Source organism: Cygnus atratus, chromosome 7 (assembly GCF_013377495.2).
Source record: "Cygnus atratus isolate AKBS03 ecotype Queensland, Australia chromosome 7, CAtr_DNAZoo_HiC_assembly, whole genome shotgun sequence".
NCBI classification, from domain to species: Eukaryota; Metazoa; Chordata; class Aves; order Anseriformes; family Anatidae; genus Cygnus; species Cygnus atratus.
The window spans coordinates 21,390,173-21,402,727 of record NC_066368.1 but is presented as its reverse complement, the minus strand read 5'-3'; the positions used below and the strand labels follow the sequence as shown (position 1 = coordinate 21,402,727).

The 12,555-nt window shown below is 40.9% G+C and overlaps 1 long non-coding RNA gene across 3 annotated transcripts in view; it reads left to right on the top strand.

Annotated features, from left to right (window-relative positions):
• LOC118255499 (uncharacterized) overlaps nt 1-12,555 on the top strand; it is a 51,455-nt gene that overhangs the window by 19,020 nt on the left and 19,880 nt on the right. For all 3 annotated transcript variants that reach the window (XR_007708538.1, XR_004780975.1, XR_007708537.1), the window contains one exon: nt 6,867-6,970. This is a non-coding gene — a long non-coding RNA (uncharacterized LOC118255499). The remainder of the gene's footprint in view (nt 1-6,866; nt 6,971-12,555) is intronic.

Genomic DNA, 12,555 nt, shown 5'->3' with positions numbered 1-12,555 from the left:
TATTCAAAATCATCTCCCTTTCCCAGAAACGACACTTGCAAACTCATCATGCAACACGAACTCCAGCTTGTTGTGATGGTAAAGTTGCCTGGTTCCCGTTTCACAGAGACAACCTTCTGTTCAATGGTTTCTACTGTTAGCAGGCTCTCAAGTATTTTTCGCAGATTGAGGAGATGCTCTGCAGAGCCCTGAACTCCTAGATTTCTTTTTCGTTCAAGGATCAAATGCTTGTAGCTGTATGTGGAGAAGGAGATTGACAGGGAGAGAAAGGGCAATGTCAGATGAAAATGCTTGGTGTAATTTAAATGTCAAAAATTATGTCAAGACTAAGTGATCCATTTAATCTACTCTCCATTTTAAATGATCAATGCCATTATTTTTCCAAAGCAATTGACCAGATGGTTAAAGCATTGTCTTCCTAAGTTTGCTAGCAACGACAGAATAATATCGCAGTATAAAAGCACAAATTAGTGCTTGGCACAACAAAATTGATCTGCAAATTGTACTTATTTATGAGGAATCATTCTCCCCACTCATCCCTAGTTCTGGAGAACATTTTTTCCAGTTCTGCAGTGTGATTTAAGTTCTTGATTTTTGGTATTTAAATGACTGATGCTGCATGCAAAAATCTGAGCACAGAAATGTTGCTTTTGGAAGGATATCGTAGCTGAAATTGGAGAGTCACTGAACTAAAAAAGCCAGAGCAGACAAGGAAAGAACAAAACTGCTGAACCTTGTATTAGTTAGTGGAGTTTCCACTCTGTGAAAATAGAGCTGTCCCAGAAACTACTGTTCTGAACAGACTTCACAATGGGTCCCTACAGCTATAAACAGGCCTGCATGAAAAGCCCTGTATTTTAAGAAATGTCTCTTATTCATATGCTAAATGAATGACTTGGTTGTTCAGTAGCTTGAACTTGTGAAGAAAAACATTGAGAAGCATAGCTACTGAAAACAGTCTCCTCTTAGTGTGGATTTCAGCCTGAAAAAGTCTCATGTGTGATCTTAAAACTAATCAATTTAAAGTGTTCCTCTTATGTTGTCTAACATAAATCATGGATGTCTTTGAGGCTTCTCTGTCAAATTTAAAGGTCAGGGTAGTATGTTTTGTACTTGTGACCCAGATAAGGAAATGGCATACCACGTACAAACTTCTGAAGAGGCTCTTCAATGAATATGTAAACAGCAGGTAGACACTGGTATGTCATAAATCTCCCAGTTGATACTATGTCTGGGGCAGGGTTTGTTGGAGGCATGGCTTTGCAATAACTTCTCTGACTGGGCCAGAGTTTCAAGAGACTGTCTTGAAATCTTCTGTTTGAGTCCAGAGGTTATCAGTGGGAAAACTTTACCTCTGGGGGAATGGCTGGTACCAAGCCAACATGGTACCTGAGGAAAAGATTTGGAGTGAAGTGGTGAAACTGGAAAATGCTTTCTCCAAAGTCTGAGCTGAGCTGAGAGTCAGACTCTGAGGACACTCAGACTTTACAGAAGTTTTGGAATGATGACATTACCGAATGTTTACTGACCCAAATGATGGAGTCTCTCTGGTGGCACTTGACTATGATCTCAAATTATAATTCACTTCACACGCTTTAAATGTCTGGAAATGATGTGTGTGATGTCTATGTTGTCCCTTCTCCCCCACACCCATGGGGATCTCTGAACCCTGTAGCTGAAGGGACTTTGAGTGTTTTCCAGTAGATAGAAATATTCTTGTGCATTGGATAACTGCTCTCTACTTGCAGCTAAGCTCTTTAAGGATTACTAAAATGACAAGCAAACTGTAATTATGCTACAAATACTAATTATTGGAAAAAATATGAAATTCTAATTTTAAGACTGCTAAATATTCAAAGCTGCTAAATATTGTTGTTGGGTTTGCTTTTTTTCCCCTAAGACTAAGCTTCAAATCAACTTCACTTTTAATTTAAGCAGCTTTATGAAATTGATTACATTATTTTGGAATTCAACTGGTAAGCTCTAATAGTTTAAAATAACTCATAGTTTGAAATCAGTGAAAACACTTGAATGGGGAGAAACAACCATAATTCCTTAAAGGGAGTACTCTTGCTGTAAAATATCCCCTAAAAGACAAGCGCTACCTTCTTATTTTTAAAGAAACACGCTCATTTTAGAGCAACTGCTGGTGACTGACCTTGGTCTGGAGCCAGACCTCAGGGAGCATGGTGAATCCTTGTCTCTGCCACGAGCTCCTGTGACCCTGGAGCGCCAGCAGGTCCCTGGGAGCTGTCAACAAGTCCTGCCTGCTGATGCCTCTTCAAGAAGAAAACGGGGAAAAGTAACAACAAACTACTGACCCCATTTACTTTTTTAGTTGTAGTTTAATGCTTTGCTCAAGTTCTGTTTAAAATTTTTGTAATTAAAGGAAGCACCATGTGAAAATAAAAAAGCCATGTAATCCCTGCAACCCAGCAAAAGGCACTTTATATCCCAAAGAAGGAGACAACTGCATGTAAATTGATAGCCTATTAGGTTCATCAAATGTGATCAGTAGGAGGAATCAGGATATAACCCATGGTGATTAACAGTCCTGTTGCCATAGTAACTTCAGCTGGATTTAGAACTGAAGCCTGCTGAAGAACACAGCCCAGGATAGTTTGTTAGCCTTAAGCCTTTATGTACGTGTAGTAGCTGTTCATGATGAATACGTGATGTGATTTCTTTTTGCCCTCCAAACTTCTATTAACACTGCAAATGGGTTGTTTATGGCTTATTCTGCAGTTGTTCAAGCTGCTGAGGCTCCCTCCATACCGAAGGCCTGGTGTTGCAGGTATGGTGTAGGGAACCATAGGCTGCAATTCGGTATTTAGCTTTTGCATCCAAATGGCTTTGGTGGCCACTGGCCAACTTCAAGAATTCACATGTACCTAGCAGGTTAAGCTCATTCATATACTGTTCGTTCTTTAAAACTAATATATATAACTGAGTTCACCAGCTACCACATCTCAGCTCCTAAATTGGATCTAGAGTGACCCTCTGTGTATGATTCAAAGGACAGATGACAGCAAGAAGACCTTACGTTTCTAGGATGGTGTTTTAAATCTTGCTGTCTTCTCATTGCTGTTTCTTCTGTGCTTGTTCAGCTCTGTGCATGTGCAAATTAGACATCTACAGCTTTTGAGAGAGGCTACCATTATAGTACGCAGAGAAACATGTTGCTGAAGCCCACATTTATATCTGCCAGCTGGATCCTGGTGAGGAGGATGAAAGCCTGGTCCTCTACTCCCCTGTGGTGGGTGCTCTCTGTAGCCAGGTCTTTTGTCTTCAGAGCTGTTAATCTGATACGTCTTGTGCTAATGTCCTTTGACGCAGAGATCTTACTGAACTGCTAGGGTATAAAACTAAAAACAAGTGACTTAATGCAAGAGAGACTGTCAAAGCCTTCTTCAACTGAAAGTGAAGGGATATAAGACAGGAGTTTTGATGCAGACTGTAAATGGACCTCCAAGCCAAGCAACAAAAAAAAATTGTCCATAAGGATGTTTTATTCAAACCTTTGTTCAAAATTGCTATTTTAAGCAGTTTTGTCCTGGAGAAATCTGAGACTTGGCATGAAAAGAGACAGCAAAATCTTTAAATGGTGACCAGACAGCCAGGCCTGGCTAATCCACATAGCTTTTAAAATCCCCTATTAGATTAATAGAAAAGCCCGTGTTGCTGACCTATTGGCTTGCTTACACTTTAAGCCTTTGGATACCTAAGCATCTGGATGAGGCATCCTTGGGTTAATGAAGTCTCTGTGTAGTAATAGTTAACTGAATCCCTCTTTAACCTTTAGCCTGCTGTTTGACATGTATCCATGTGTGCCCAGTGCTTTGTGCTTGACCAAAATGTAATATATTTTTGAACTCCTGTTAACTGATGCAAAAGCATATTTGAAACCGTACTGCCTTCTGCGCTGATTTCTCCAAACTAAGTCTGATTCCTCAATTTTCAGCATTTTGTGTCTTGTGAGATCTAGCTCTTTGCTGCTATTTTCAATCTGTTCTTTTTCTAGGAGTGCTGTCTAGATTTTAACTATTTATAATGGCCCTGTGATGTGCATTTTGGCTGTCCTTACCACTTACAGGAAACTAAGACTGGAGTATTATAACTGCATAACTGGTGCATGCAGTCTTGGGCTGTGTGCCAAAACCAAGAGGGGGCTGGGGGGCAGGGGGAAGCAGGAACAAGAAAGGTCACGTTCTCAGAATAAGTGGCTGCAAGTTGGCATAAATTTGGAAATTACATCTGCTTGTGCTAGTGATTAATTTGGCATGAAGTGGTTGCCAATTCTTTTCAATCTAGAATTTAGTTTTGTAGCCCTTGTGAATATCATGTAGGACTCTCATCTTAACTTCGTGAGTCTTACCTTTTTTGTTTCTTCAAAGATGATGGATTAAAAACATTGGATGGCTAGGTCAGAAGGTTTGGAACATGATTCGTTTGTTTAAAGGGGCTGAAATCCTAAAAACTCCTATTCTGGAGGTGAGATTTTAGCATACTTGGTAGCTTCACTAGGGTTGTGTTTGTGCTTGCTGCTCAGATTGGCTCAGAAATAATAGTCACTGATGTAGTTCAGAAGTCCCAGCCTAAGAAGATGCCCTCTTTTAGGCACTCTGTGAGCAGACATCCATAAGTTTAGGACTGTCTCTGTGATAAATCTGAAATGCTGTTAGACTCTAAAGAGACTTCTGTGTGTCCTGAGTAACACTTCTCTTACAACACAGGAATAGACTCTGTTTTGGAGGTGCTTGGCATTTCACCTATCTGGGAGCTGTGGAAACAAAGTGAAAACTGAGTGAAACTGTAGCAAGTAATAATTTAATAATGACTTTGTAAAAAAAAAAAAAAAAAAAAATAGAAAGATAAAAATCATTGAAGCTGTAGTTAACAGTTACGATAGAAGGAGATATCAGTCTGTTATGAGGCCATAGATCCACCTAGGACATGAGCCCAGAAAAAAAATCAGGCTCCAGTATAGAAACAATCAATGCAATTGAGTCTTTTTTTTTCTTTATGGAGCCCTGCAGAAGACCTACAGTTTGCAGGAATGGGACATTGACTTTTTACTGTATGGAAGAGTTGTGACAGATATTCTTTTAGTACGTTGCATCCTGCTATTTTCATGGATCTGATAATCTGCACAGAAGTAATAGTGGGTATTAAGCATCCAGTGCTACTGGAGCTAGCAAGCCTGGACAAGTTTGTGTTGTGCTGTAGTTCTGCTGCGTCAACAGGAGAAGATTTAGAACCTTTTATTTGTCTGCAGTTGGATTTCTCTCTCTTTTTCTTTTTTATTTTTTTTCCCCGATCTGTTTAATTGACAGCCCAGCTGGTTACTGTGGCACAGAAGGGAATACAGTTCTGTAGTGCCCAGAAACCTACAACTGTTTCTAGACTTTATACTTGAATCCTTAGTAGTAGTGGAGTTGGGGTGGGAAGGGGAGTGGAATTACATAATTGCAAAACCAAAGATAATTGGAGTGAAATTTCGTAAAATTATTAACAAGACTAATGGAAAACTGCAGATAAAAAAAAATGGCAGGAGATGTACACAAAACCTGATCCCGTGGGAATCACTTTTCACAGTCCTCCCCTTTTGACAGTGTGTAAAGGGCAGGATCCTTGGTTGGTGTTAGTCATCCCAAAACTGGATCAGAAGAGCTGCAAAGATTGCCAGCTTCGGCTCTGACACAGCCCAGCTGCCTTCCAGCTTGCACTAGTGCATGGCTTTGTGCAACTGATACCACTTCTGTTAGCACAGGATATAAACACATGCATGGCAGAAATAGGAAAATGCCACAACTTTTCTGCAAGAATAAAGGATGGCACAAACAGACCAACAAACAAACAAAAAATGAACTAAAAAGCCTTGAATCTTACTGTACTTACTGTTCATTGGTGTTTATCCATGCAGTCTTTTGCTCACAAGAATGTTCCAGTTCCAGAGAAGAAGAATGAAATAATTGCAGAATGTGCTTGCATGAGCACTTGTGCATGATTTTGTGTACTCACTGTGGTTTGAGTCATGCAGTGAGCCACAAATGGGTACCATGTAGGTTAGGAGAATGAAAAAAAAAAAAGGTGGATGACTGATGTAAAACAGCCTCGAATTGGCTGCCTTAAAACTGTCAATTTATTCATGCTACTAGGAGCTCAAATAATGAATAAGGAGCACACTTCTAAACTCAGTGTTCCTTTTTTTTTAACAGTTTCATAAATGTTTTTTGGAGACTTCTGTTATAAGCAATTGCTTACATCAGTTTTGAAGCATGTTTTGCAAAATTAATTAGAACCATGACTTCACAGCAGAGCACACTCAAAAATCTGTACCACAACAACTTTTGCAAATAGATCTATACTCTACATCTTCCTAATACAGTTGATCACTTTACAGAAATAGATTCACTGAATTAAACAGGTTCCTTTATAGAATAATGAAAGTACAGTCTAATGCTGGACTTCATTAAGAAAATGCTGCAAATGCTATAGCTAGATACAGGCCTGGAACATCTGGTTGGGACAAGTGTTGCAAATATAAGGGGATGTGGGCCTGCTGAGGTCACCAAATCCCCTGCACTTACAATTTGCTATAAAACCTTTTTGTGCTGTCCATGCTTTTCACATAAAGTGCCTCTAACAGTAGCATTACAAGCTTACTGCTACTTTGTCATCAGGTTGCTTCCCGACTGTAAAAATTGCTCTTATATTCTCCAAAACCAAATCTTAACGAGAACAGACCTCTTACTTTATTTGGTCATAAGATATCTGTGCCCAAGAGTGATGCAAAAGCTCTGGGAAAAATATTTACCTCCTTCATTGAGTTTCCCAGAATCTCATTTGCTTGCTCTTCTTTGCAGCTATGAAAAAGAAGCCTAAAAAGAGGGACATGTTGTACGCAGTGCAGAAAAGAAAAATTCACAAGATACAAGGCCAGTGAAGTTCAGTCACCTTCTTTGTGCACGTAAGTTTAAATTTTGCCAGATTAAACATGTTAGAGACTGAAAGAATTGTATGCTTCCTGTAGTACAACCTAATATACACAAACTGGCAGCCACACAGCTCTTTACGGTTACATTGCTGGGCTGCTCCACTGTATTCAAAGTGTCTGGCTCCAGCTCTGCCCACAGTTGTGCAGCGTCACCCTTCCTTGCTTGGTCTTACACAAGCATGGCCAATTGCTTAAGATGATGTGAATGTTGCCTAGTAACATCCATGCACGGAGTAACTGTCAGAGTAGTCCCTGCAGGGATTACTGCCTTGAGGAGTGCTAGACTCAGGGAACACTTAAAGTGTGTGTTTTAAAAATACATGACTACATTAATATGCTTACTCATTCCTTTACTTCTAAAGTGAGGTAACACTGAGATTCTGGTAACATGGAGATTGGCCTTATTATCTACGATATGCTGCTCAGATCGGCTCAGCAGTAGCAGTCACTGTATCATTATCTGTAATAAGGGTAAAATATTGGCCATTTTTGATGTTATCTTTTATTTGCAAAAGATGTTCAGTCACTGCTACTGACATGAATCTTCAACTGCTGTCTTGTAGTAATTGCACGATGTAGTAGATTAAATTTTTTTCTTGTCATCTGTAATTTTGCAAGTGGCAATTCCTTTTCCTGCTAAATGTGTTTCTGAGCATTTGAAACGTTTAAAAAGCGACTTGAATAAAATCCTAAATATAAAGCACCTTAGATTATCAGGTTGCTTTTATCTGATAAGCCATGATAATCACCATGTACCACAGGATTGTCTCTCAAGAAGTAAATTATATTAAACATTTTGCCCTTGGTGAGTTCATAAGACCTGGAAGCTCATGTGAAATTGTGTTAAGCTCCACTTCAGAAAAAATTTCTAAGCTGACCAGAGCTAAATTTTATTTAAAAAAAAAAAAAAAGTACAAAGTAATTGAAAAACTCTTTTTGGTGTGATGAAGAAACAGTTGAGGATTGAAAAGCTTGAGGAATTTTGAAAGGCAGATGATGACTAGATGAGGTAACTTGGTTTAAAACAAGCAAACAAACCTACGTGACTATAACACTATTCTGTGCATGGGATTTTCAGTCAGTAATGTTTTCTAATCCATTGTTGTTATCAGGCTCTGAATTGGTCCTGTTTGTAGCCAGGCCATATCCTGCAGGGGAATTCTCAAGGTGGAACCTCTGAAATAAGACAGATTTTAGTTTCTGTCTAGCTCATGCAGCTGAAGTTACCTCCTTATTTTAAAAATAATAATAATAAAAAAGGTAGTTCTTCAGCTATCTGTTTGAGATCCTAGTAACTGCCATTCAGAAATTCAATGAACTGAATATAGTTTTCTCAGTAAAACTGAGAATTTCTACAGTTAGTACAAATCTGGTGCAATTTAAAAAATAAAATATGCTTGGAGTTCATGGTTTTAGCTGAAGTTGGCAGAGTGAAATATCTCACCATGGCAATGCAATCTAGATAACTCAGACTAAAGCACAGACAGATAGTGGTGGTAAGCACAAGTCAGCAATTTTAAACTAGAAATGGTATGCAAGCTCTTAATGCTGTGAATAAATGAATGGCTGCAAAATGTGCCTAGAATGGAGTGAGCTTTATGTAGCTTGACATCTTTATATCATGCTTTCCCTCTAGTCCTCAAATAGTTAGTGGCCTCCTCCTCCTCCTGAGCAGGGAGTGAGCGCTGTTCTTGAATCACAGTGGCAGAGCACAGGCCCTGTGGAAAGCATCATTGTTATCAGGTTTGGGAGTGCCAGCAGGTGGTCCCTGACAGGCCAAATCATCACAGTTATGGCTTGGCTCTGGCAATTTTTCTTTGCCTAAGTTGATGCTAGCCATGGGAAACCACACATTAATATTCTCGTTCAGCTTTGTGGTTTATCCCCAGCTACTAGCCTGCTGCCTCCAGAGACAGATGTTCTGTAGTTTGAAGAGTAGGAGCTTAATGCACCTTTTGGAGCCTGCCTGTGTTTTTGTGCGACTTACATGCGCTCTGGGAGCCTTGGCCTCCAGCTACCAATAATGGTTTGTATCCAAAACACAGAGCAGAGGGCTCAGAACCATCAAATGAGGAATGCCGTGACTGACGTGAGCTGGGGCACTGGGGAAGCTGGCTGTGCAAGGCAGCTCAGGTTGCTCTGTGGTTGTGTCTTGGACACATTATGGAGAGGGTGCAGTACATGATGGAGGGGGGTCCTTTCCCCAGATCTGGTGAGATCAGGTTGGATGCTGTGGGAAAGATGCTGAAGCTGACTTTTAGCTTTCTCATGCTGTGGATTCTGGCTCTGATCCTCACTCAGACCCTTTGGACAAGTTCAGCCTATTAGTGCAGATTATGTTTAAGCTACCAGGAGTAAGGACTTTGCCTGCTGTCATTATGTTTTCCTTGCCTTGAACAGCAGTCCTGCAGAGAGCACAAATCCTTTTTTTGTCTTGCTTTCTGTGAAACAAGATTACCTTTGTTTCACTCTGGGGTGAAGAACCTGACCCTTTTAAATGACTAGTGGTGACACAGACCTTCCCTTACCAGTACTTTCAGCATCTTCAGTGCTCTGTGCCATTTCCCAAACACCATGCACATAGATTTACTAAATGTACCAAAGATGATAAATTTACTTGGGGAACTATTTTCAGCCCAGGTCACAGTGCTGCTTTTATTTGCTGGTGGGCCTCTTTATTTCTTTGCCAACATTCCTGCATGTTTCTGGTGCTTATTTATTTATTTTTCTAATGCTGGTTTCCTCTCGTTAATCACTCTAAACCTATACAGAAGTGATTTTCTCGTGTTACAAGAAATCTCTTACAGGGCCATGGACCTTATGTTACTTCCTGAATATTTAATGATCTCTTAATTAGACTATATATTAAATAGCAAAATACTTGCTTAGATCACTTACTATTTCTGTCTATGGCAAACTAGTATCTGCAAGCTGAACCCTAGGGACTGATTCTAGCTAATCATATAGCGCATAAATAATAAGCAGCCTCCATGTAAGCTGCTTTGCAATACCTCAGTGTCTCAGCCTTGATAGGACCCTTCCCTGGAGGACGATCCAACACGTGCCTATTAAGTGTGAAAAGACAGAAGTATGTAAGGTAGATTCATTTGTCTCCCTCTTACGCAGCATAAAATGAGCTGGCAAGCTTAGATTTTTGGGAACCTGGTTTGGGACTAAAAATTTGGATTTTTTAGCATTTGGTGGCTGAAATACATGAAGCAATCTTTGCAGCAGAAATATGTCATTTATAATTAAGCGTCATCTGTATGCGTGTGGGGGAAAAGGACTGAAATGGGTGATTTAAGAGCAAGTTCCTCCCACACTGCATCTCCGAGTGAGCGGGGGGTGAGCTGTGCTGCACTGCAGTGTTTTTTACATCTCTTCTGTTTTGAGGACCTAAAAAGTGCTCAGGAGAGAAAAGAGAGCCTAACAGGAGGGGGGCTTGTGGGAAAACAGTCTCAGGCCTTCTTATCCCATGCTGTAAATGTGTCAGTCTGTGAGGTTTAGGACGACTGTGCATCGGGAGGATAGTCACTGAAATTTCAAGAACCAGCACTGGTGGAAGAGGTCACATTGAGTTTTCTGGTTATTACTCAGTGATCTCTTTTTGAGGTTGATGCAAGCAATTTTGGGGAGTAAAACTACATTGCTTTTAAAATGCATCGCCTTATACTTGAAGAGCAGGTATTTGGGGAAGGGAAAGGAGGAATATTGAGGGAAAGATCAATCTCATTCCCTTCACAAAGCCTTCAGCGCTGCTTTCGGTTATGCCTGCTGAGCACTGTGCACAGCTATTGAGTGTGCTCACTCCAGCTTTCAAGAACGGAGAATAAACACTTGCAGCCTATTTACTCAGGAGGAACCTGTCTGCCAAGTGGAGCCACCTCCCTCCTTGGTTGTGTTTATGAAAACGCTGCTTAAATGGGGAGAAACAAGAGAAGAGCAAACAGATTCCTTGACCCACCCAGCACTTTTCCCTGCAGCACGGCCACTCCTGCTGTGTGGGATCTGTCACATGATGGGGAGATGCTGCTGGGAGCTGTTATTTTAAAATACTGGCAGCACATCATTGGGTGGGACCGCTCTGTCTCGTATCTTCTTACATTCTCCTACTAGCTACTTTTCTTGTTTTATACCTCTTCTTGTTCTGGCTGTATGACCTATAACAACATAATTCCTGCTTGTCCTCTGTCTGACTTTTTCATACGCTTTGAATAAAGGCTCTTGTGTGGATGGTGTGCCCAAGACCATTCACCAAATCTGACTCTTGTGAGTCTCCAGTACCCCTTCCTCCTCTGGTGAGGAAACAGTTACTCATCTCCAAAAGGCCTGGATGGCTTTCCACAGGGCATTAACCCACCTGCATGGGCCAAAGTCTGTGCTCAGCTGCATAAGGAGGCAGTGTTATTCCAACCGCAGATCATCTGTGCAAGGCGTGGTAAATGTCCTTGGGTGCCCTTGCTCCCTGGTACGGTAGCGTAGCCAGAACTTCAGTCAGACGGCAGGTTCCTGCTGCGCACTTTGCAGCAGCTTGCAGTTCTCTCTGAGCCTGGCTTCAGGAGGTCCTGCCTTACCGTGTCCCCTTCCACTCACTGCACAGCAGCCTCCTTCCCTTTTATTGTTTGGGATGGCGGCTGTGCGTAGGCAGGGGGAATGGCAGAGAAGTGACAAAGCATATGTGAGCCCTCACATTGTGTTTTTTCAGTGTCTTGTTGTTTTGAATGGTAGTTAATGATATTTGCAAAGCTTCTTGCTGTTACACAGGGTCGTTCCGTTCCAGTGAGGGACACCCACTGGTTCTTGCTGGGTGTTCAGAAACAATGCACTGGTCACAATAGGATTTTGCTTTAGCAGTTGTTTCTGTTGGCTGGCCTGCTCCTGATAACATCTCCTCCTGTCGTGTACAAAGAGTGCTTGAGCTAAGGGCTTTAATATCTTGCATGGTCAAGGTTTGTTTTAAGGGGTATAGCAGTTTATTTTTGGAAGGAACTGAGGAGCGGTCACATAGCATTGAACTCTCCTATCCTGTTTATCATCTCCAGGCCCAGCCCTTCTCCCAAAATGGGTTTTCAAGATGTAGCACTGTGCTTAACTACAAGATAAGATTTGGCAGGCAGTTTTTTGCCTTTGGAAAAGTATGGGTTGGCACAGGAGTTTGAAAATGACTAGAGGATAAACTACTTAGGCTAATTCACACCTAGAATGATATCACAGACTATTGGAATTCCCTTACAAGTGGATTTGGTCTCTCTTCCCCATGTGTTGCCTTAGATCTGTTGGAGTGTGACTGCTGTAGCCAGGGAAAGGCTGATTAAGTCAAAGAAGGGCTGATTGATACCTTAGCTGAAAACACTTCTTTTTTTTTTCTTTTCTTTTTTTAAATAAAATGCTTGAATTTTCTTGTTCTTATGTATCTTGTCCTGTTTAGTGTTTTGCTTGCACTCTTGGCAGAATCTCCTACACATGGCTTTTTCTGTAGTGCAGAAATGTGTGAGAGGAAGGTAGAGAGAAAATTACTACTTGAGAGCTGTCTAAACTAGACTGATGGATACCAGCAA